At 42.5% G+C, this 24,836-nt stretch overlaps 1 protein-coding gene across 11 annotated transcripts in view; it reads left to right on the top strand.

Moving 5' to 3' along the window:
- LINGO2 (leucine rich repeat and Ig domain containing 2) overlaps positions 1–24,836 on the top strand; it is a 2,408,131-nt gene that overhangs the window by 1,898,365 nt on the left and 484,930 nt on the right. For all 11 annotated transcript variants that reach the window (XM_073667628.1, XM_073667593.1, XM_073667612.1 and 8 more), the window contains one exon: positions 14,342–14,403. The gene's annotated coding sequence lies outside the window, so the exon portion shown is untranslated. The remainder of the gene's footprint in view (positions 1–14,341; positions 14,404–24,836) is intronic.

Here is a 24,836-nt window from a genome sequence, read left to right as displayed (position 1 = left end):
AAGTTACCTTGTGACATGTGTAACAAAGCTGGCGGCATCCTTGCATAGTGGTCCATCTCCCACTGTGCAAGAGCGCGCACTTGATCTCCAGTCCAGTCTGCTAGCCTGGCTTCCCTCCATGCTGTCAGCTTGCCTCTGTTTCTGCTGCTTAAGGGCAGCGCCCGATCACTTCCTGCTTCTTGTAGCTGCTGCAGGCACACCCCTTGTGCGCCCTCAGCCTATTGCTGTCTGTCACCTGGTATTTAACCCTGCTCCTCCCTGGAATCCATGCCTGAGCATTGTGTTCTGTCAGTTGGCTTCCTGTCACTGATGTGCCAGGTCCTGTCTATGCTTCCTGCCTTGCGGTATCAGTTCCCGTGTCTGAACTGTGTCCTGTCTGAACTATCTTCTAGCCGCATACCTAGACCCGCTCCTGTATCTTGCTGCTGTGTCTGTTCTTGTCTGAATACTCTCCTAGCCTGTTACCTGTTTTTCTCTATGTCCGTACCTTCCATTTTCCTGCAGAATCTGATCCCGTACCTAACTCCTACTCGGTGTCCCTGTACTCCCGTTTGTGAGTTTAGAGTCCACTCGCTACTTCATTTCAAGTATCTTGTGTGTATCTGGTTCTGCCTTTCCCTTCCAGTCTGTTCCGTGTGAACAGAGCCCTGTCCCGTCTGCTCTGCCTTGCTCACCGCTCCGGCGGTTCTTGCCTGCTCTGCCTTGCTCACCGCTCCTGCGGTTTCCGCTCTGCTCTGCCTTGCTCACCGCTACTGCAGTTTCCGCTCTGCTCTGCCTTGCTTACCACTCCTACGGTTTCCGCTCTGCTCTGCCTTGCTCGCTGCTCCGGCAGTCTCGCTCTGCTCTGACCCTTTGCTCGCTGCTCCGGCAGTCTCGCTCTGCTCTGACCCTTTGCTCGCTGCTCCGGCAGTCTCACTCTGCTCTGACCCTTTGCTCGCTGCTCCGGCAGTCTCACTCTGCTCTGACCCTTTGCTCGCTGATCCGGCAGTCTCGCTCTGCTCTGTCCCTTTGCTCGCTGCTCCGGCAGTCTCGCTCTACTCTGACCCTTTGCTCACTGCTAAGGCAGTCTCGCTCTGCTCTGACCCCTTTCTCGCTGCTCCAGCAGTCTCGCTCTGCTCTGACCCTTTGCTCGCTGCTCCGGCAGTCTCGCTCTGCTCTGACCCTTTGCTCGCTGCTCTGGCAGTCTATCTCTGCTCTGACCCTTTGCTCGCTGCTCCAGCAGTCTCGCTCTGCTCTGACCCTTTGCTTGCTGCTTTGGCAGTCTCGCTCTGCTCTGACCCTTTGCTCGTTGCTTCGGCAGTCTTCGTCCTGCTCCTCTCTCGCTTATCGCTCCAGGCGGCCTTGACCTGCTCTTCTCTCGCCCACCGCTCCAGGCGGTCTCGTCTTGTTCTGCTCTTGCTCGCCGCTCTGAGCGGCCTCACTCTGCTGTGTTTGTCCACCGCATCTGCGGTTCTGTTCCTGAGTCCCAGTCTGTACTGGGTCCTATCCACTTGGTGCTCCAACCTGTCATACCTGCCAGTACCTCCCTGCCTGCATACCAGTCGTGCTTACCAGCATCCGCCAGTCTGCATACCAGCCATGTCTGCCTATACCCAGCAGTCTGTGTGCCAGCCTAACCTGCCTGTTCCTGTATTCCCCTGTGTGGGTCAACAGCCGTGTCCGGGGTCTGTCCTGGAGTAGCACCTGGTCCCTCTGCTCGGTTCCTCCTTGGTGCTCTGGCGTCGTATGCCGTCGTGCGACCCTGGTCGGATCTGGTGGATACTTAGTTACGCCCCTCCAGGCATTCACTCTCCGGCATGGTCCAGTGGAATCACTACATATACACGCACACGCCAGTCAGTCCGAGTGTGTGCATTACAGCATGCTCAGGCCATGGTTCCCGTTGAGCCCCACGGCCTTCGCTCTCTGAGACCTTTTCCAGCCAATACGTGCATCTAGAAGAAATTTATTTATTTTTTTTTGCTACTAGCTGAGTTCCAGGCGAATTTCGCACCCGTCCAGATGGAGCTTTCTGCACCCGTTCCTGCGGATCCGCCATGATACTATGGGGATCCAAGACAGAGTCGTGCATTTGTGGAGCAATGCATGCTACACTTCAAGTTCTACCCTCTCTGTTTTCCCACCGATCGGGCTAAGGTGGGATTCATGATGTCTTGCCTAGCGGGTGATGCCTTGAAATGGATCACCCCCCTATGGGATGCACAGGATCCTATCGTCCTGGACATAATGGCCTTCCTGGTGGCCTTTCAAATGGTCTTCGATGACCCTAATACGGAGGCTCCTGCTGAAGCTTCACTTCCCAATAACCCGGAGCAGCCCCGTTGGGTAATGTGTGTGGGTAGCGCACTAATCCTCCTGCCTGAAGAGACTACTGCCCACCCAGAATCCACACAGTATGACTATGCTCTCCGGAATACTTCTCCCAACCTCAAGAGGCAGTCCAGACGTGCTAGGCGAAGAGGCAAGCCGTCACGCCAGGGTCTGTCCTCCCAAAGACCTCCTGACTCCAACCTTGAAGTCCCTGCTGAAGCTTCACTTCCCTGTATCCCGGAGCAGCCCCGACGGGTAATGTGCGTGGGTAGCGCACCAGTTCTCATGCCCAAAGAGATTTCTGCCCACCTAGAATCCACACAGGAGGACTTCCTGCACCCGGTATCTGATGCTTGACCCACTTTAACCGGTGAGCCTGTCCAAGGGTACTCCGAAGCAGTGATTACCTCCGAGTCTGTGCATCATGCTGTTAGTGAGGAAAGTGTGCTTAGGGAACCATGCGATAGCATCGACGCACATTTCACCTTCCGGCTTTCTTGGGCTCCTTCTATGAACTCTGAGCTTTAGTTCCTTCCATAAATGTTCTATAGGATTCAGGTCAGGTAATTGGGTGGGCCATTTCAGCAGCTTTATTTTCTTTCACTGAAACCAATTGACAGTTTCTTTGGCTGTATGTTTGGATCTATCCTCGTTTCATCTTCATCATCCTGGTAGATGGCATCAGATTTTTATCAAGAAAGTCTTGGTACATTTGTCCATTCATCCTTTCTTCAATTATATGAAGTTTTCTGAAAAACAGCCCCACACTCTGATGTTTTAACTTCCAAACTCCACTGTTGGTATGGTGTTTTTGGAGTGATACGCAGTGCCCTTTGGCCTTCAAACATGGTGTGTATTATTTTATCAAAAAGTTCAATTTTGGTCTCATCTGACCAGACTATATTCTGCCAATATTTCACAGGTTTGTCAAAATGTTGTTGAGTAAACCTTTAAATGTGCTTGAACATGCTTTTGTGCAGCAATGGAGTCTCGCTTGAAGAGTGTGTGCATACAGGCCATGAAGGTTGAGTGCAGTACTTATTGTTTGCTTTGAAACAAATGTACTTGCTGATACCAGGTCATTATGTAGCTCTCCACAGGTCTTGGTAATTATTTTCATAATTCTTTTTACTCCTCTGTCTGATGTTGCACAAGGTCGTGGCCGATATATGGTGAAATGATGTTCTTTCCACTTCCGGATTATGGCCCTAACAGTGCTCACTGTAACCTTCAGAAGTTTAGAAATTTTTCTGCAACCAATGCCATCAGTATGTTTTGCAAGAATTTTGCAACAATAAGGTTGCAAATGTCTTGAGACAGCTCATGGCTTTATCCATCATGAGATATGTCTTGTGTGGCACTTTGGTAATGAGACATCTTTTTATAGGCCATGAGTTGAACTAGTGGATAATTTTCACTAAGTGGTAGGATTGTTTTCCAATTACTGATAGATTACAGCTGGTGTCATGACTTTTCATAGCTTTTTGCATCTCTCTTTTTTCATGTGTTCAATACTTTTTGCCTATATCATTTCTCACTATTACACATAACTTAATTTATGGACTACTATGGTTTTCTTTCTGTATGGATTGAATGGGTTGTTACTGACATCTGGTGAGAATATACACATATTTTAATAATTTCAGTAGTTAATTATAAATATGTGTATTTTTTAACCAATTTGTAATAGCTGTACAATACAAATTTTAAGAATATCCTGGTAATTATGAGGACACAATATTAAATATTCTGGAATTACTTTCTTATGGCTCAGTATAATTTGCACTTGGATGTTCAGTACATTCTCAGTATAGGGTATATTCCCTTTTTTTTGTTGTGCCCTTAGGTCTAAATTAAAATGTTAAACATACTGTGAGAAGCAACTGTCGAACATGTGCTGTTACATTGGCTAAAACACAGACAGCCTGACTCCTAAATCATGACACTGTTTCATCATTTAGTACTAAAAGAAACCTACAGTAAATGGGCTTTAATTTGTAGAAAAAAAGTACAAGAAAGCTACTCTAATGAATTGTCAAGCAGGTTCTCATGGATTATTCAAGTAAAGTATGCACTCAGCAATAACAGAGCTTAGACGAAAATAATGAACCTCTTCAGGGAAAAAGTACTAGGTTAGAAAAATAGATTTTGCTTTTGGGTATGTCATTGAAACACATCCAGGATGGCTCTTTGTGAGTGAACTAGAGATCTGCCTTTACGTACATTAAAAACTGATAGAGGCGATGCTTCTGGCTTTTTCTGCCCTTCTTCTTAATATAAGTGTAACTTCCATAACTTTCAAATGTGAATTTCTGCCTAGCTAATGTAAATTAGGTACATATTGTCCTAAAATAACAGTTTAGAGAAATGCTAAAGATATATTTTAGGTTAGAGTAGTTAGAGGGTATAAGTCAGTAACAGTAAAATAGAGAGTTCATGCCATTGTTAAGTGATACTCCACAAGTTGGATTAATCAAGAATGGCATTTTTCATGCTAGTCTTGAGGTAAGGTGTGCTAGTGAAGATGTATCAAAATCATCAAAGGGTTATTCTCACATTATTCAATTTTTATAAGTGGCTAGACAGTATGAAAGTAGGCAATCTTGCTATTGACTTGATTATACAATCTGCTGCCATTCTCCTGCAATTAGAGCTTTTATCTTACATGTTGCACAGCTTGTTTCCAAGAATATCGACTAACAGAGCCTGGTCAAGTTTGTAGAGTAGTTACATTCCAAGCGGAGGAGTAAAATCCTACAATTTCAGTCAGCTCTCTACAGCTTTCTACAGCTGCTTACCTCCATGGCTCCCAACATGAGCAGTTTCTAGAGCAGTTCTCTTAATTACAGCTTTCGCTTTATGAACCTATGCGTCTTGTTATCTTTACATTTATGTACTTCCCAGGCTGGTGCAGGGCTACAATTTTGTTTCTGGTGTCCTTCGACAGCTCTTTGGTCTTCACCATAGTAAAGTTTGGAGTGTGACTATTTGAGGTTGCGGACAGGTGTCTTTTATACTGATAACAAGTTCAAACAGGTGTCAGTACTACAGGTAATGAGTGGAGGACAGAGGAGCCTCTTAAAGAAGAAGTTACAGGTCTGTGAGAGACAGAAATCTTGCTTGTAACTGACCAAATACTTTTTTTTCACCAAAATTTGAAAAACATTTCTTTACAAATCAGACAATGTGATTTTCAGGATTTGTTTTCTCATTTTGTATTTCATATTTGAGGTCTACCTATGACGTCAATTACAGGCCTCTGTCATCTTTTTAAGTGGGAGAACTTGCACGATTAGTGACTGACTAAATACTTTTTTTCCCCACTGTAGATTTCCCTGAGAAATTACCTCCAGAACTTATTGTAAAAGAAAGGGGGAGTTAACAGTGTGAGACATGTAGATCAGGAGAGCAGACTGTCAGCACTTACATGTCTCACACTGCTCCTTTTCATTTAAAAAAAGCACTGGAGGCAGAGTCTTATGGAGATCTGTTTCCAGCTCATAGAGCTTAACAACTAATTTACATTTTAAGAAAACTGGATTTCTCTGGAATAAGACACCGAGTTGCAAATATTAAGGCATCATTTTACTCAACTTTCCATGACCTACATACCCATATAGACGGCTTAGGAGGGTTGATCCTAATGACAGATTTCCATTAAGTTCTGTAAATTTTTGAAAAGTTGTGGAGTTGGCCATTACTAGACTAAACACACGCAAAGTTGCAACATTTTTGTGGAACTATAAGTTGTGCAGACATTTTGCAACATTTCAAACAGTTTTATGGCTACATGCTAGCAATAACTGTTAAATGTAATCACCTTCCTTTTCACAGTTCAAAAATAAAGAAATAAAAAATATAAACATATTTAGTATTGCTACATCTCTAAAAATCCAGTCTATGGAAGTATGAAATTAATTAATCCATCTGGAGAAATAATTCGGAACACCAGAACTGCCATTTTTCAATTGCCACTTCTCTTCCAAAAATGTTATAAAAAGTGATCGAAACATCATAGGTGACCTAAAATGACATCAATAAAAACTACAGCTTGCTGTGCAAGAAAACAAGCCCCCATCTAGCTCCATCAATGGAAAAAAAACCTCTCCAGAAGTGTCCCTGTGCAATCAGGATTTTTAGTTTCTTCACATAAAGAAAATGCGCAAAGAAAAATCTTTGTACAATTTTATGGTCCTAATCTTCTTCTGGTTACAAACACTTGTTTGATTGAATCTGCTTTCGCACTACTCCACTTCCTTTCAGGATTTTTCAAAGAAATCTTACAGAAATACTGAAATGAAGTGGAGTGGTGCAAAAGTTTATTCCATGCAACAAGTGTATGTGACCAGAGGAAGCCAACCAGAAAATTGTCCAAATTCTCTCTAAGAGTATTTCATCCACATGAAAAGAAGAAAATCCTTCATGAGAGCTTCTGTTTTGGGAAATAGTTTTGATTCCTGACCTACGTAAACTCTATTGATTGCTCCTGATTCGGATTGATATATTTTTATATATACAAAATCTTAGATCTTAGAAAGTGACAATACAAACAAAGAATTATAAATCCTGCAAGAAACACTGGAGCAATATACCAAAGTACACAGCTCAAAAAAATAAAGGAAACACTTAAACAACAGAATATAACTCCAAGTAAATCAAACTTCTGTGAAATCAAACTGTCCACTTAGGAAGCAACACTGATTGACAATCAGTGGCATTCTCTTGATCAGCTTCAAGAGGTAGTCACCGGAAATGGTTTTCACTTCACTGGTGTGCCCTGTCAGGTTTAATAAGTTGGATTTCTTGCCTTATAAATGGGGTTGGGACCATCAGTTGTGTTGTGCAGAAGTCAGGTGGTTACACAGCTGATAGTCCTACTGAATAGACTGTTAGAATTTGTATTATGGCAAGAAAAAAGCAGCTAAGTAAAGAAAAACGAGTGGCCATCATTACTTTAAGAAATGAAGGTCAGTCAGTGCGAAAAATTGGGAAAACTTTGAAAGTGTCCACAAGTGCAGTTGCAAAAACCATCAAGCGCTACAAAGAAATTGGCTCACATGAGGACCGCCCCAGGAAAGGAAGACCAAGAGTCACCTCTGCTTCTGAGGATAAGTTTATCCGAGTAACCAGCCTCAGAAATCGCAGGTTAACAGCAGCTCAGATTAGAGACCAGGTCAATGGCACACAGAGTTCTAACAGCAGACACTTCTCTTCAACAACTGTTAAGAGGAGACTTTGTGCAGCAGGCCTTCATGGTAAAATAGCTGCTAGGAATCCACTGCTAAGGACAGGCAACAAGCAGAAGAGACTTGTTTGGGCTAAAGAACACAAGGAATGGACATTAGACCAGTGGAAATCTGTGCGTTGGTCTGATGAGTCCAAATTTGAGATCTTTGGTTCCAACCATCGTGTCTTTGTGCGACGCAGAAAAGGTGAACGGATGGACTCTACATGCCTGGTTCCTACCGTGAAGCATGGAGGAGGAGGTGTGATGATGTGGGGGTGCTTTGCTGGTGACACTGTTGGGTATTTATTCAAAATTGAAGGCATACTGAACCAGCATGGCTACCACAGCATCTTGCAGCGGCATGCTATTCCATCCGGTTTGCGTTTAGTTGGACCATCATTTATTTTTCAACAGGACAATGACTCCAAACACACCTTCCGGCTGTGTAAGGGCTATTTGACCAAGAAGGAGAGTGATGGGGTGCTATGCCAGATGACCTGGCCTCCATAGTCACCAGACCTGAACCCAATCGAGATAGTTTGGGGTGAGCTAGACCACAGAGTGAAGGCAAAAGGGCCAACAAGTGCTAAGCATCTCTGGGAACTCCTTCAAGATTGTTGGAAGACCATTTCCGTTGACTACCTCTTGAAGCTCATCAAGAGAATGCCAAGAGTGTGCAAAGCAGTCATCAAAGCAAAAGTTGGCTATTCTGAAGAACCTAGAATATAAGACATATTTTCAGTTGTTTCACACTTTTTTGTTAGGTATATAATTCCACATGTGTTAATTCATAGTTTTGATGCCTTCAGTGTGAATGTACAATTTTCATAGTCATGAAAAAACAGAAAAATCTTTAAATGAGAAGGTGTGTCCAAACTTTTGGTCTGTACTGTATATATATATAAACTAAAAGTTCTAAACTGTTTTGCCACTAAAATATAAAAAAAATACTATAGAAGTTTAGTATTAGTTTAGTATCATTGCAATGGTATTAACCTGGATAACTATGTTGGCAGGTCATTTTTACTGTACAATGAACATTGTTAAAAATAAACCTACAAAACAATGGCAGAATTGCATTTTTTTACTATTTTTCTGTAAATTATAGGGTAATGTAAGTGGTATAATTCAAAACTTACATTTGTTATGAAAAAAAATATGACATAGCTATGTAAATGGAAAAAAAAAGCTATGGCTCTTGGAAGAACTGTTACCTATTAAGATTTAGAAAAATCAATTGGTTTTCAAGGGTAGACATTCATTGCAATAAGCCGGATGGTTGAGAATTCCTGCTATTATAAAATATGATAAAATAATTTCAGTAACAAATTAACTGGTTCTTCAACATGATCAGTGTCCAAACATCAAAGAAGAAAGAAAGCTTACGTCTATTTCAATCAGAAAAGCATGAGAGATATTTTCTTAGACTTTAGCACTGTTGCCTTGCAGAGCTGGGATCCTGGGTTCAAATCCCACCAAGGAAAACATTGGTAAGGAGTTTGTATGTTCTCCCCATGGTTTGCGTGGGTTTCCTCCGGATTTTCCGGTTTCCTCCCACACTCCAAAGACATACTGATAGGGAATCTAGATTGTGAGCCTCAATGGGGACAGTGATGTTCTCTGCAAAGTGCTGTGGAATTAATGGTGCTATATAAGCAAGTAAAATACATAAAGATGATTTCAGAGCTATAGGTGCACTGAAGGCAGAGCACAGCTTTCATTTCATATTCTGTGCTTGAAAAATGAAAGCTGTGCTTTCATTGTTTACTGTGAGCAACCAAGGCAGGATTTTTTTTAGCCAGTTTTCAAAATGGTGCCCCAATATGTGATGACATAATTGTGGATAATATAAAAATTACTTGAAGATATTTGTTTAATTAAAAGAAACATGCATGGTGGCTCAGTGGTTAGCACGGCAGCTTTGCAGCGCTCTGTGTTCAAATCCAACCAAGGACAACATCTGCAAGTAGTTTGTATGTTCTCCCCGTGTTTGCATGGTTTTCCTTCGGGTTCTCCATTTTCCTCCCACACTCCAAAGATATACTGATAGGGATTTTAAATTGTGACCACCAATGGGGAGGGTGCAGCTGTGCTGGGGGAGAAAATGGCTAGAAGGTTGGAGGATTGTTTAAACTAGGGTTTGGGGGGGAGAGTATTCATTTTATAGGTGGGGAAGATAGTGCAGATAGTGACCTGGGCACAAATAAAGAAATTGGGGGTAGGGTTAGAGCAGTCAATAAAGTAAGAAGGAATAGAGGTACAGAGAGATACATAAAATGCATGTACACTAATGCCAGAAGCCTCACCAACAAAATGGAAGAATTAGAATTAATTTTGTTGGAAAATAATTATGACATGGTAGGGATATCTGAGACGTGGCTGGGTGAGAGCCATGACTGGGCAGTTAATTTACAGGGCTATAGTCTGTTCAGAAATGACCGTACAAACAAGCGAGGGGGGGGGTGTGTGTTTCTATGTAAAATCATCCTTAAAACCTGTCTTGCGGGAGGATATATGTGAATCTAATGAAAATGTAGAGTCCCTCTGGGTGGAGATAAGGGGAGGGGGAAAAAATAATTAATTACTGATAGGAGTTTGTTATGTCTCCAAAAATAATGGAAGTAGTGGAGAATATCCTTGTAAACCAAATAGATGAAGCAGCGACTCAAGGAGAAGTCATTATTATGGGAGACTTCAACCACCCTGAAATACATTGGGGGACAGAAACATGTAGTTCAAGCAAAATAAATAGGTTTTTGACTACTATGAGAGACAATTACCTTTCACAACTGGTTCAGGACCCAACAAGAAGGGGGGCACTGCTAGACCTAATATTAACCAATAGCCCAGACCGCATATCAAATATACGAGTTGGGGGTCACTTGGGTAATAGTGATCAAAGAATAATACGTTTTCATGTAACCTTTAATAAGATGTGTAGTAGAGGGGTTACAAGGACACTAAACTTCAGGAAGGCAAATTTCCAACGGTTAAGAGATGATCTTAGTGCAATAAACTGGGACGATATCCTGAGACATAAAACTACACAAAGCAAATGGGAGACATTTATTAACATCCTGAATAGGACCTGTGTACAATATATACCCTATGGGAATAAACATGCTAGAAATAGGAGGAAACCACTATGGCTAAATAGAGCTGTAAGGGGCGCAATAAGTGACAAAAAGAAAGCATTTAGAGAACTAAAGCAAGTAGGTAGTGATGAGGCATTAAATAAATATAGAAAATTAAATAAATTATGTAAAAACCAAATCAAGGCAGCAAAGATTGAGGCAGAGAGAATCATTGCAAGAGAAAGTAAAATTAACCCCAAAATATTCTTTAACTACATAAATAGTGAAAAACTAAAACATGATAGTGTTGGCCCCCTTAAAAATAGTCTGGGTGAAATGGTGGATGAGGATGAGGAAAAAGCCAATATGTTAAATGATTTTTTTTCAACCGTATTTACACAAGAAAATCGCATGACAGAAAACATGATTAGTGATAACAAAAATTCTCCAGTAAATGTCACTTGCTTAACCCAGCAGGAAGTACGGCGGCGTCTAAAAATCACTAAAGTTGACAAATCTTCGGGCCCGAATGGGATACACCCGCGAGTACTGCAGGAATTAAGTAACGTCATAGATAAACCATTATTTTTAATCTTTAAAGATTCCATAATAACAGGGTCTGTACCACAGGACTGGCGTATAGCAAATGTGGTGCCAATATTCAAAAAGGGGACAAAAACTGAACTTGGAAATTATAGGCCAGTAAGCTTAACCTCTACTGTGGTTAAAATCCTGGAGGGTTTCCTAAGAGATGCTATACTAGAGTATCTGAAGAAGAATAACCTCATGACCCAATATCAACATGGGTTTACGAGGGACCGTTCCTGTCAAACTAATCTGATCAGTTTTTATGAGGAGGCAAGTTCTGGACTGGACCAAGGAAATGCAGTGGATGTTGTGTATATGGACTTTTCAAAAGCTTTTGATACGGTTCCACACAAAAGGTTGATACATAAAATGAGAACAATGGGGATAGGCGAAAATATATGTATGTGGGTTAAGAATTGGCTCAGTGATAGGAAACAAAGGGTGGTTATTAATGGAAAACACTCAGACTCGGTCTCAGTTAACAGTGGGGTACCACAGGGGTCAGTATTGGACCCCCTTCTTTTTAACATATTTATTTATGACCTTGTAGGGGGCATACAGAGTATTATTTCAATATTTGCAGATGACACTAAACTCTGCAGGGTAATCAATACAGAGGAGGACAATTTTATATTACAGGAGGATCTATGTAAACTAGAAGCTTGGGCTGATAAATGGCAAATGAGCTTTAAAGGGGATAAAGGTAAGGTAATGCACTTGGGCAGAGGAAATAAAATGTATAATTATATGCTTAATTGTAAAACACTGGCAAAACTGTAGCTGAAAAAGAACTGGGTGTATTGGTGGACGACAAGCTCACGTTTAGTGGCAAGTGTCAGGCTGCTGCTGCAAAGGCAAATAAAATAATGGGATGCATTAAAAGAGGCATAGATGCTCATGAGGAGAACATAATTTTACCTCTATACAAGTCATTAGTGCGACCACACTTAGAATACTGTGTACAGTTCTGGTCTCCGGTGTATAAGAAAGACATAGCTGAACTAGAGCGGGTGCAGAGAAGAGCGACCAAGGTTATTAGAGGACTGGGGGGTCTGCAATACCAAGACAGGTTATTACACTTGGGGTTATTTACTGTGGAAAAAAGAAGGCTTAGGGGTGATCTTATTACTATGTACAAGTATATGAGGGGACAGTACAAAGACCTTTCTACTGATCTTTTTACTCTGAGGCGTGAGACGGGGACAAGGGGGCATCTTCTACGCCTGGAGGAAAGAAGCTTTAAACAAAATCACAGACACGGATTCTTTACTGTAAGAGCAGTGAGACTATGGAACTCTCTGCCGCATGATGTTGTATTGAGTGATTCATTGTTAAAATTTAAGAAGGGCATGGATGCCTTTCTTGAAAAGTATAATATTACAGGTTATAAATACTAGATTCCTTGATAGGGCGTTGATCCAGGGAACTAGTCTGATTGTGGTATGGAGTCGGGAAGGAATTTTTTCCCCAATGTGGAGCTTAGTGTTTGCCACATGGTTTTTTTTTGCCTTCCTCTGGATCAACAAGTTAGGCTACGGGTTGAACTAGATGGACTTAGTCTTCCTTCAACCTTAAAAACTATGTTACTATGTTACTATGTAATGGGGACAGTGATGATAATGAATGTAAAACCCTGTGGAATTAATGGCGCTTTATAAGCAAAGCATAATAAATATATAATAATATATATTATTAATATATATATAAACCTTGTTATCCTGGATGTCATCTATGATCTATAATATTGGAATGTATCATTACTTGGAGTTCCTAAGTAGCAGAAAACAAAATGTGTCTTTTCAAGGCTCTAACAAAATTCTCGGAAACATATTTTTAAGACGTAGATGTTAGTGAATTCTAAGTGGATCTGTAATCATGGCTGACAGGAAAAAGCACTTATTCTTCCAACCACTGTGTAGACAAACACCATTTGAGAGTGGGAGAAAATATACCATTAATTACCTCCTTCATTAGGTCATTATGCTTACAGAGCTGTTATTGCCGGCTAACCATCCTTCGTAGCAATAGTGCATTAGGCTTTATTAATCTAACATCTCGAAGACATACATCTTAACAATGGAGGCGCTCTCTCTAATCAAATGTGCTAAGAGAATGAGAATTAATGTCTCATTTCAAAATACCACATTACGGACAGCTAGAAATGTTATCGAACTTAATACATGGGAAGTGGAAATTAAATATGGGGGAAAAAAATCTGTCTGTGAGCCTGCATTTGCATTCTCCAGTATTACAGGCACTGCTTTCAGACGCCGTACATGTGCCAGGCATACTAAGCCCATTCCACACAACGCCATATCCATATGCAGTGCTTTGATCATCCTCTATAGCATAGATACAAAGGCTTTTTAGCTGCAGGCCATAGTCTCAGGAATCGTTCTCTTCTAAGATATATTATAAATACCAGGTTCTAAAAATCTGCACATTCATCCGCAGCTTCCTCCTAAACGAGCAGTATATGGAAATAGATATGCAAATCCGTTAAATCCACTGACAGGTAGGACGAAAGCGCAATGTTCTACTAAATGCCGATAAAATATTTAGGAATGAAGTGATCAATACAGTACAAGACCAGCACAAAAGAGGTGGGATGGACTTGACGCCATGTTCAACGAGCCATGCTTGCAGCTCTCAGAATAGGTTTCATTGATCCATAGCATAAACATATCATCTGCTCGTATAGTATTTTTAGCCAACACCTGATGGACCGAACAGATCATCCACCATGAGACGGCGTCTAAAAATACAGTGAGCAAAATGAATGTATTTATCATGCGGATCAGTGACACTTGACACCACAGGTGGGGTGAACTCACCCATGAGTACTTTCAATTAGCAAGTGACATGACAGCGGCTTTATTTCTGGGCACAGTAGGTGAACAACAGTCTGTTATTAATTACTGTTAAGTTTTAGGTTCATTGATTTTCATTCATATGAAGAATTTACAGATTCCTACCTTTAAATCTATAAAATCCTTTACACAGATCAATAAATTTGCCTAGTGCTGGATATGACATTATCATGTGGGTTTGCGTCCTAATTAGATGGCAGTTTTGACGTATACTTCATGCGGTGGTGTATAGTATGACATGTTTATGTGTTTTCCATTGTTTGCTTTTCCAGGTTGTTTCTGCTGGCTGAACTGGGCGATTTACAGGAAGATCTTCACATTTCTCATAGACTAGGTAGGTGTTTTTCCATCATTAATTATGCTTATATTCTGTTATTTGGATGTAGTATATATTTTTAATCTTACATAAATCGCACGTAAAAAAGAAATTTATAGAATTTTCCAATTTCATTTATATTAGTAAGTGACCTTGAGGAAAGTCTGTAAAGACATAATTAAATTGCACTTTGCCTGAAATATGGTAATGTTATTTAATTTTTATGGTCTGTGAATATATTCTGTATTAATACTATGAGGCTCTAGTATAACAGATACAAAAAATTGGATATGTTGCTATTGGCCTAGTTATCAATCAAGTAACCTGTTTTTCCATTATGGATTCTATAATTAAAGCGGTGATCTGGTTTTGCTGCTCCTGCTCATGAAGGGTGCATACACACAGCTGTATTACTATTGCGTTTGGTGATAGGGCTTCCATAGATATGCATGGGGCCTCTTCTGTACTCCACAATGTCAATCACGCATGTCTAATTTTGGACTGATGATAGCATTGTTCTCCCAGAGATGAGCCGAAGGTTGATGTGTCAGCTGGCGGCTTTATCATAGGGAAAACAGGAGTGCTCTCCTGTGCATGGGAGAGTTGACTGATATGACTGTTGACCGAATGACTTGCCGAAGTACCATTTGGCTAACAGCTATCTAATATATATGGCCAGGTTAATAAATTGTTAAATTGGGTACTGAATCACCAATAATTGTAGGTTTTACATAGGAATATGTCTACCTTTGCCACCCTTTTTTTGGTGCTTTAATGTATCAAATAGGAGGCTACGTTCAAGCAAAGAGAAAAGCCAGCACTCCATACTTCTTGAGAAAACTCCATGTTTAATGTAACTTTATTAGATGCGTGCTAAAACCACTGAACACAGATCCTCGAACATCTGACACTTATTCAGCTATGAATACCTGAATAAGGAGGTTTCTTCCGAAACACGTCAGATGTTTGATGACCTGGTTTTAGCATGTATGGAATAAAGTTACAATAAACAGAGTTTTCTCCTGGCTTTTATTTAACTGGAATATATTGGCAAGCTCTGCTTAAGCTGGCGAGCACCCTGGATGAACCCATTACAGGTGTTGTGAGCTGTTGGTTTTCTTGTGTTTTTTCTTATGTGCTTCTTTGTCTCTCTATGGTTACAGAGCTGAGGTGGTCTGTTCAGGCGTAAGTGTAATACCCGAGGGTCTAGTTTCAACATTATCTTGTTTCCTTCGATGACAATTGAGAAAAAACAATGCTATTTGTCTGATTGGCGCATAAATCTGTGCATCTATATCCAGCATTAGAATAGTCAGTTTTATTACAAGATATGTAAGATGTAATGCAAGCACTTTTCTTTGTTCTATATTTGCTTCTTTATATTTTAACGCCAAATCCAGATCTTGAAATCCATTTTTCATGGACATGTTCTATCTGTGTTCTTCACAGAAAGAACATGAACCCATTATCGTTTAAGAGGCTGTTCAGATATCTGTGTTTTTTATGGACCAAATGTCCGTAAATGAAAAATACAAACCGAAATATGTCCATTTTCAATTTGATTTAAAGATCAAACTCGCCAATGCAGGTCTACGGGTCCATGAAAAACTTGCTCACTGACGGCATCCTAGGTGCATCTTAGTGCTGTTAATTGTAAACTGATCTTGCAAGCAATGATGAAAATCGGATTCAAAACACTGATGAAAATTAAACCATTTTTTCACATATGAGAAAAAACGGACATCTGACTGAAAAAGGGCTTATAGCCAGACCTGAATGCACAATTCTGAAGACTTTATAGCTGAGATCTGGCAGTATTCCACTCTGGGTCTACTGTATGCACAGACCTCGATCCCATGTACTATAGGCAGTGTCATTCATACCACAGATGCAACAAAAACCTCTCGTATATAATGCAAATTGCCTCTCAGGATTGGTGGAGTATAAAATACAATTTAGCTATAAAATTATACATTTTATGTAGATTATACCATTATATAAATCATAACAGGCATATAAATGTAACATGACCTTTAAAATCAACTCTAATGTGTCGCCCAGTGCTTCAAATGGTTATATTCCACCTCTTGTTTTCACATTTTTCGTATTTTTTTATATATAGAATACTGATGGAATTTCCATAATTTGGAGACGGTAGACAATGTTTTACTGTCTGTTAATTCATTATTATACTTTATTTGTTTATCAACGTTTTGATTAATCTGAGTTTTTGGAGCATGGAGTTCATTATTTATCCCTAAATGCGTTTGAACAGCTTACTAATGAATTTCTCTGTTCTCGCTATTTTGTGAAGATCACAAAGTTCTTTTTGGGAAATACAATGTGAAGCAGAGTAAACTTTTATCAGCGTGTACCCGCTTTAAAGTGCATTCCAAATGGCTTCATGGTGCAGTTGTACTGTTCTCGGTGAATTTAATCACATTGGAGTTGCTGGCATGTAAATGCACGGACTACAATTAGTGTCACTTTGTATCTCTGAAATTTGGATCTGGCGATGGGGCTTTTGGAATAAAAATAGGTTTCGGATATTATCCAATGCTAGTATACAAGCGCACATAAGTGTTTCATCTGTTTAACAATCATCATTCTGGTTCAATCCTCCTGGCTATGCTGTTGGCAAGCGTGTTTAAATGTACTATCCAAGCCATTCTGGGATGGCACATCAATTGCCTCAATTTAATAACCAAAGAACTACTAATATACAGTGTTTAGTACTTTAGTATATACAATAAGTTGGGCTTTGAAATTGAAGTAAACTTAATAAACATGTTTTTGCTTTCAAACTTTAAAATTCCAATTTTATTGGAATTTCCTACCGTTTGTCTAGTTCAAGCTACTAAAGCTACAGATCTAGAATAAATTATTTCAAATTTTTTCTGTAGATGTTTCCGAATGTTTTCTGTATGTATTAGCCCTAAAAAGCTCATGTAGACATTTCTTGGACGGGCGCTGTTTTCCACAACTGTTTTTTCTTGAATCAGCAACTATATTTTTAGCTCATTTCTGACAACAAGAATGATTATTTCTGCACATGGCTTCTTTTGGTTGATCGTTTCCCCAAAGCTCCATTGAGCATTATTTGGTAAAATTATTCTATATTCCCAACACTCTGTCCTTAGAGAATGTGAAATCAGCTGAGTAGCCAGCATTCTTATTTTATAGACATGATTATTATGATTAATGAAAATGATCTATCTATCATTAGTTCTATCTATTCTCCATAGCATTTGTTCTGATTAATGGAAAGGGTTATGTAATTGAAAAAAAAATAAGAGATCTGCAGTATATTTAAGTTCTTTAAAACATTTCTCCAGCAATTTTTTTTGTTTCAGTGCTGGAGCAGTGTTAATAAATTAAGTTTCCTGCACCTAGTATTATATTCACCAGCCACCATCTTTATCTGTTCCCAGTGCCGCTCCTGTAGGTCTCCAGCCGTTTGTGACCTGTTAAATCGCTCCAGTTTTTGCAAACACTCATGCAATCCAGAAGTTACAACTGACTGCAAGTGTCAAGGCTTACTACACAGAGGGAAGATGGAAAGGAAGCCCAGACACTAGGGAAAGGGGGAAATGGAGACCTCCTAGACTGGTCTAGTGTCAACCTGTCTCAACTACCATCCCTAAATTGCCTCTTCAGCAATCACCACACTCATGCTTCGCCCTGTCTTTCCCTGGCGTGTGGCTAAGTCTAGGGATGGGAGAAGATGAGCACAAGTCAATCTCCACTAAGCTCTATAGACAACAAGGGTAGACAAACAGGGGGAGAATGCTTAGCTTTAGATGACTCCAGACAAATGCAAACTCAGCCTCAAGCTCAGGAGAGGACGAAGTACTGTTCTTGCTAAGACTTCAAAAGTAGAAATGACTATAGCTGACACCTCCATCTCAGACATACTAGGTATATATACACTCAGGCCAGGGAGTTAATTACCAGAGCGAGGAAGTCGCTAGGTCCTAGAGACAGCCTCTCCTCTAAGAAGATGTCTGTAATGCCAAATGTAGTAATCTCCTGCAACCAACTGCGGGGCGACTGTCTGTCACCTCTGATACACCCATGACAGTAAGTCTACGAGATCCAGATCAGGGCTCCTATAGACTTGCATTGAGAGTTTGTGACCTATCAGTCAGAAGTTGCGTTCACAAGATGGTGGCATGGGACTGAAGCAGAGCCAGTAAGAGATGAAGACAGCGGTTGGTAAGTATAAGATTAGGTGCAGGGAACTTAGCTTAGTAGAACCACTCCAGCTCTGCAATAAAAAAAAAAGCTGGAGTGGTGCTTTAAAGGGTTTTCTAGAATTGATGTAGTTCTTCAACCCTTTCAATGTCTACTAGATATTGCACCTTACAAGTAATAGTGGCTGTGCCTGGTACTGCAGTTTTGTGCAGCCATAACTTGATACTGTTCAAGCAAAAAGGAATAAAGTGCAAAAAAATAGGAACAGTCATTACCAGTGATGAGCGAGCACTAAAATGCTCAGGTATTCGTTGTTTGAGTCAAGCAAATTGGACTGCTAGAGTGCTCGGTCCGAGTAACGAGCCCAATGTAAGTCTATGGGAAACTAGCATTTTTTGGCTCCCCCTGGCGGTCTGCTGGTACTGTTCTGTTGAAATAAGCTTGGCTACAACCAGCCTGGAATATTTCCAGTAGTTTGGTATTGGCACTCAGTACCAGAAACAAAGCCATCCTCAATTTCTTTCTCAGGAATTTTATTTGGCAGACTGAGTGGCTGCCCAAATATATTATTTTCTCACAAAGGAGATGAAGATATTGAGTGGCAGTAGATACAAGTTTGTCCAGCATGTTAGATATCAGAGAGAGAACAGAGAGGGCAGCACAGCGGCTCAGTGATTAACACTGAAGCCTTGCAGTGCTGGGGTCCAGGGTTCAAATCCCACCAAGGACAACATCTGCAAGGATTTTGTATGTTCTCCCTGTGTTTGTGTGGGTTTCCTCCTCAGTAAAAAAACAGCCATAGAGCGTCCTGGAACCTTCCCACACATTTTTCTTAGCCAGGGCTGCTTCTCAGCAGAGTTGGACGGGCCTATCAGAGAACCCTCCAGTGGGCCCTGGCTTCTCCATTAAGAGAGTTCATAGTGCCGAAGTGAGGTCATGATGATGATAGAGGTCACCATCTGCTTAGTTTTCTGTTATTTGGAATGCAAGCGCAAGTATGCTGCCAGCCACCCACCAACAGGCCGCAATACTAAACTGCCACATTTCTGGACAGCTGCTTGCACTTGAAATGTTGCCTTTTAGGCTTGTGGAGGCGGAAGCTTTCAACAACCTCATGGCGGCGGCCGGGTGTCTATACTCGGTCCCCAGCCGCCACTATTTCTCCAAGTATCGTCTCTGCCTTCCACAAGCGCGAGTCCCAGATTTTTACCCGTGCCCTCCCCAGTGCACTTAAGTGGGAAGGACCACCTAATCACAAACACGTGGACAAGTGAATGTGGATAGAGATGGTTCATCTCACTGACACATTCTACTGGGTTAATATTGTGGAAGCCAGGACTCAGTGGGACCCTGGGACGGAACATGTCCTCCCGGTGCAGAGGATTTTGGACCCTGGGTCAATCAGGGTTACCCCTACATTCTACAGCTCCTGCACCACCTCCTCCTCTTCAGCCTCCATCTCCATCACTTGATTCATTTTTTCAGGACATATTACAGATTATTTACTTAAAGTTCGTGTGTGGCAATAACAATAAGCAGGACTGTATGCTTAGGCAACAAACCACACACCGTTGCAGAGTTGTTGAAATCTGTATCAGAGAACCTGGTGTCAGCTCTGAAGCTAGGCAAGCTCGCACATGTACCATGCCTGGCCCATGTGCTCAACTTAGTGGTTCTTCAGTTTCTCAAAATCTACACGGCTATGCCAGAGCTACTTGTGAAAGTACCCCACTTGTGTGCCCATTTCAGAAAGTCAGAGGCAGGGCTTCGGCAGTGTTTGAAGCTCTCAGCTTACCGACTGGTGTGCGATGTGACTATGCGTTGGAAATCAACGTTGCAGATATTTGGAATGATTTTGAGCAGCAGAGAGCAGTTGTTGAGTATCAGCTTCAACACGTTCGTCGGCATTCAGGTCTGACATCTGTGCCCGCCTCCAAAACTTTGAGGACTCCATGAAGATGGTGAGCGGCGATGATGCCTTAATTAGTGTCACCATCCCGCTTCTCTGTCTACTGAAATGCTTGCTGCTCACAATTAAAGAGGAGGCATTACTGGCGGAGCAAAGAACTATACAGGGAGATGCTACCCAGCAGAGCCTCATCTCATCTCATCTCAACACGGATTGGGTGATAATGAGGAGGTGGAGGAAAAGAACATAGACAGTCATACTCTTGGTGAGAACAGGGAAATCTTGTCTATTGGCAGTCTGGCGCACACGGCAGACTTAATGTTCCCCTGCCTTTACCGTGAGCACGCGTTGTATGCATTTTGGGCATTACAGAAAACTGGCATGGCACGAGAGAATTCTTGAAGACGGAGGTGTGAGGTTTTTATTAAGGAGGATGTCTCTCTTAGATCATTTGCAAAACGGAGGGTGCAGGAGGGGTGATACACAGAAATGAGGTAAGAGATATTGGCCAGTGCAGAACTGTGGACAGCTTGGTGGGTGAGAGAGATGAGTTTTGTATTGTATTCTGCAGTGATTGTTTAACCTAACCCGCGCACTGACTGGCAGAAGGTAGAGGCATCGGTGAAGCGGCTTGATAGAAATATGATCCTGGCTGCTGCATTCAGAATGGATTGAAGAGGAGACAGTTTGTTTAGAGGGAGACCAATTAGAAGAGAGTTGCACTAGTGAATAAGAGCGACAGTAAGAGTTTTTGCAGTATCAAAGGTGAGAAAAGGTCGACTTCTGGAGAATTTTTAAGGTGCAGGTGATATGAGCGAGTGAGTGATTTTCCACGTTGAATAAAGGAAAGTAGTGTGTCAAATATGACTTCAAAATAGCAGGCGTGCCGAGTGGGAGTTATGGTGGCAGCAAATAGGAGCACAAGCGAGGAAGACACAAACCAGATGTGGCAGAAGCAGGGGAACGCTGTCAAAGGTCTGGGACAGTTTTCTCAGACCTTCCCCGCACCCAGACCCTGATACACGGGGTACTCTGACAAGGAGGGAAAAGTTTTGGAAGATGCAAGCTGGACATGTGGCATGAACTGTTTTTCTATGCCTTGGAGGTCCTGGCCACTAGCTTTTTGTCAGAGATAGTTTTTAGTGCCGCCGGGGGCATTATAACTGATAAAACTGATAGGCGCATCCGCCTGTCAACTGAAAATGCTGACAGGCTGACTCTTATAAAAATGAACAAGGGCTGAATTGGGCCAGACTTCTTTCAAACATAAACTCAAAAATAAACTCAAATGCAGTGGTTATTTTTTGGGGGGTCTATTCTCATTATTATTATTATTATTATTTATTATTATAGCGCCATTTATTCCATGGCGCTTTACATGTGATAGGGATATACATAACAAAAGCATTTACATAATCTTAACAAAACGAGTCAGCGACTGGTACAGGAGGAGCGAGGACCCTGCCCGCGAGGGCTCACAGTCTACGAGGGATGGGTGAGGATACAGTAGGTGAGGGTAGAGCTGGTCGTGCAGTGGTGTTTACTGCAGGTTGTAGGCTTGTCGGAAGAGGTGGGTCTTCAGGTTCCTTTTGAAGGTTTCCACGGTCGACGAGAGTCTGATATGTTGGGGTAGAGAGTTCCAGAGTAGGGGGGAAGCACGGGAGAAATCTTGTATACGAGTGTGGGAGGAGGAGATAAGAGGGGAGTAGAGCAGGAGATCTTGTGAGGATCGGAGGTTGCGTGCAGGTAAGTACCGGGAGACTAGGTCACAGATGTATGGGGGAGACAGGTTGTGGATGGCTTTGTATGCCATGGTTAGAGTTTTGAACTGAATACTCTGGGCAATAGGGAGCCAGTGAAGGGATTGACAGAGAGGAGAGGCCGGGGAATAGCGGGGGGACAGGTGGATTAGTCGAGCAGCAGAGTTTAGGATAGATTGGAGAGGTGCAAGAGTGTTGGAAGGGATGCCACGGAGCAGGAGGTTGCAGTAGTTGAGGCGGGATATGATGAGGGCATGCACTAGTGTTTTTGCAGAGTCTTTGCTGAGGAATGCACGGATCCGGGAGATGTTTTTGAGTTGGAGTCGGCAGGAGGTGGAAAGGGCTTGAATATGTGGCTTGAAGGAGAGATCAGAGTCCAGGGTTACCCCAAGGCAGCGAGCTTGTGGGACTGGGGAGAGTGAACAGCCATTGACGTTGATGGATAGGTCGGATGGGGGATGTGAATGAGAGGGTGGAAAGATGATGAACTCTGTTTTATCCATGTTGAGTTTTAGAAACCTGTCGGAGAAGAAGGATGAGATGGCGGACAGACATTGTGGGATTCTGGTTAGTAGGGAGGAGATATCGGGTCCAGAGAGGTAGATCTGTGTGTCGTCAGCATAGAGGTGATACTGAAAGCCGTGAGACTCTATGAGCTGTCCCAGGCCGAAGGTGTAGATGGAGAAGAGCAGGGGTCCTAGAACTGAACCTTGGGGGACACCGACAGATAGGGGGCGAGATGAGAAGGTGGTGCGTGAGTGGGAGACGCTGAATGTCCTGTCTGTTAAGTATGAGGAGATCCAAGATAGAGCCAAGTCCGTGATGCCAAGAGATGAGAGAATCTGGAGTAAGAGGGAATGGTCCACTGTGTCAAAGGCAGATGACAGGTCCAGAAGGAGGAGGATGGAGTAGTGTCGCTTGGATTTGGCATTTAGTAGGTCGTTTGTGACTTTGGTCAGGGCAGTTTCAGTCGAGTGATGCGGTCGGAAGCCAGATTGTAGACGGTCGAAGAGGGAGCAGGAGGAGAGGTGGGAGGACAGTTCAAGGTGGACATGTTGTTCTAGAAGTTTTGAGGCAAAGGGGAGAAGTGATATGGGGCGGTAGCTGGTCAGAGAGGAAGGGTCAAGGGAGGGCTTTTTGAGGATGGGTGTGATTGCGGCGTGTTTGAAACATGAGGGGAAGACTCCGGTTGTTAGTGATAGATTGAAGAGGTGGGTTAGGGTTGGGATGAAGACTGAGGTGAGGTTAGTGATGAGGTGGGATGGGATTGGGTCAAGTTCGCAGGTGGTGAGGTGTGATTTGGAGAGTAAAGAGGAGACTTGACCTTCTGTAATGGTGGAGAAGTGGGGTTTGGAGGAGGATGGTTGAGTAGATATGAGGAGGGGTTGTGTGGACTTTAGGCCAAAGTTTTGTCTGATGGTGTCAATCTTCTGTTTGAAGAATGAGGCAAAGTCGTCGGCTGAGATGAGAGAAGAGGGAGGAGGTGCTGGGGGACGAAGGAGAGAGTTGAAAGTGTTAAATAGCTGTTTAGGGTTGTGAGATAGGGAGGATATGAGAGATGAGAAGTAGGTTTGTTTTGCTGTAGTGAGTGCAGACTTGAAATTAGTGAGGGATTGCTTGAATGCGATGAAGTGCTTGATGGAGTGAGACCTTTTCCATCTCCGCTCCGCAACCCTGGAGGCCCGGCGCAGTTCTTTGGTAAGTTTAGTGTGCCAGGGTTGCCTGTTGAATGTGCGAGGTGTGGTGTGTGTGAGAGGGGCGATCGAGTCTAGAGCTGCAGCTATTGTGGTGTTATATGAAGCAGCAGCAACGTCTGCATCGTGCAAGGAATTTATGTCTGTGAGAGGAAGGAGGGATTCAGAGAGAGAGTGTAGGTCAAGGTGTTTGAGATTTCTGCGAGGGTGTGTGAGTTTGTGGAGTGGGGATTGTGCACCCGGAGAGGAGAGGGTAGAGAATGTGAGGAGGTTATGGTCAGAGAGAGGGAGTGGTGAGTTAGAGAGGTTAGATAGGGAACAGAGGCGGGTGAAGATGAGGTCCAGTGTGTGGCCATCTTTGTGGGTGGGTGTGGAAGACCATTGAGTGAGTCCAAAGGAGGAGGTGAGGGATAGGAGCTTAGAGACAGACGAGTGGGGAGTGTCAATGGGGATGTTGAAGTCACCCATTATGATAGTGGGGATGTCAGTGGAAAGGAAGTGAAGCAGCCAGGTAGTGAAATGGTCTAAGAAGGTGGTGGCTTGCCCTGGGGGTCAGTAAACGACGGCCAGTTGGAGGTTGGAGGGGGAATAGATGCGCACACAGTGCACCTCAAAAGAGGGGAGTGTAACGGAGGGTGGCAGTGGGATTTTGGTGAAAGCGCAGAGTTCCGATAGGAGGAAACCTACGCCTCCACCATGTTTGCCATTGGGGCGGGGGGTGTGGGAAAGGTGGAATCCGCCATATGAAAGGGCAGCTGGGGAGGCTGTGTCAGAGGGGGTGAGCCAGGTTTCAGTGATGGCGAGGAAGGAGAGTTTGTTTGTAATGAAAAGATCGTGGATGAAGGAAAGTTTGTTGCAGACAGAGCGAGCGTTCCATAGAGCTCCTGTTAGTAT

This window comes from Phyllobates terribilis, unplaced genomic scaffold (genome assembly GCF_046119375.1).
Source record: "Phyllobates terribilis strain yellow unplaced genomic scaffold, ASM4611937v1 Scaffold_1__5_contigs__length_1240528914, whole genome shotgun sequence".
Taxonomy (NCBI): Eukaryota; Metazoa; Chordata; class Amphibia; order Anura; family Dendrobatidae; genus Phyllobates; species Phyllobates terribilis.
This window is presented reverse-complemented; position numbering and strand designations above follow the sequence as displayed.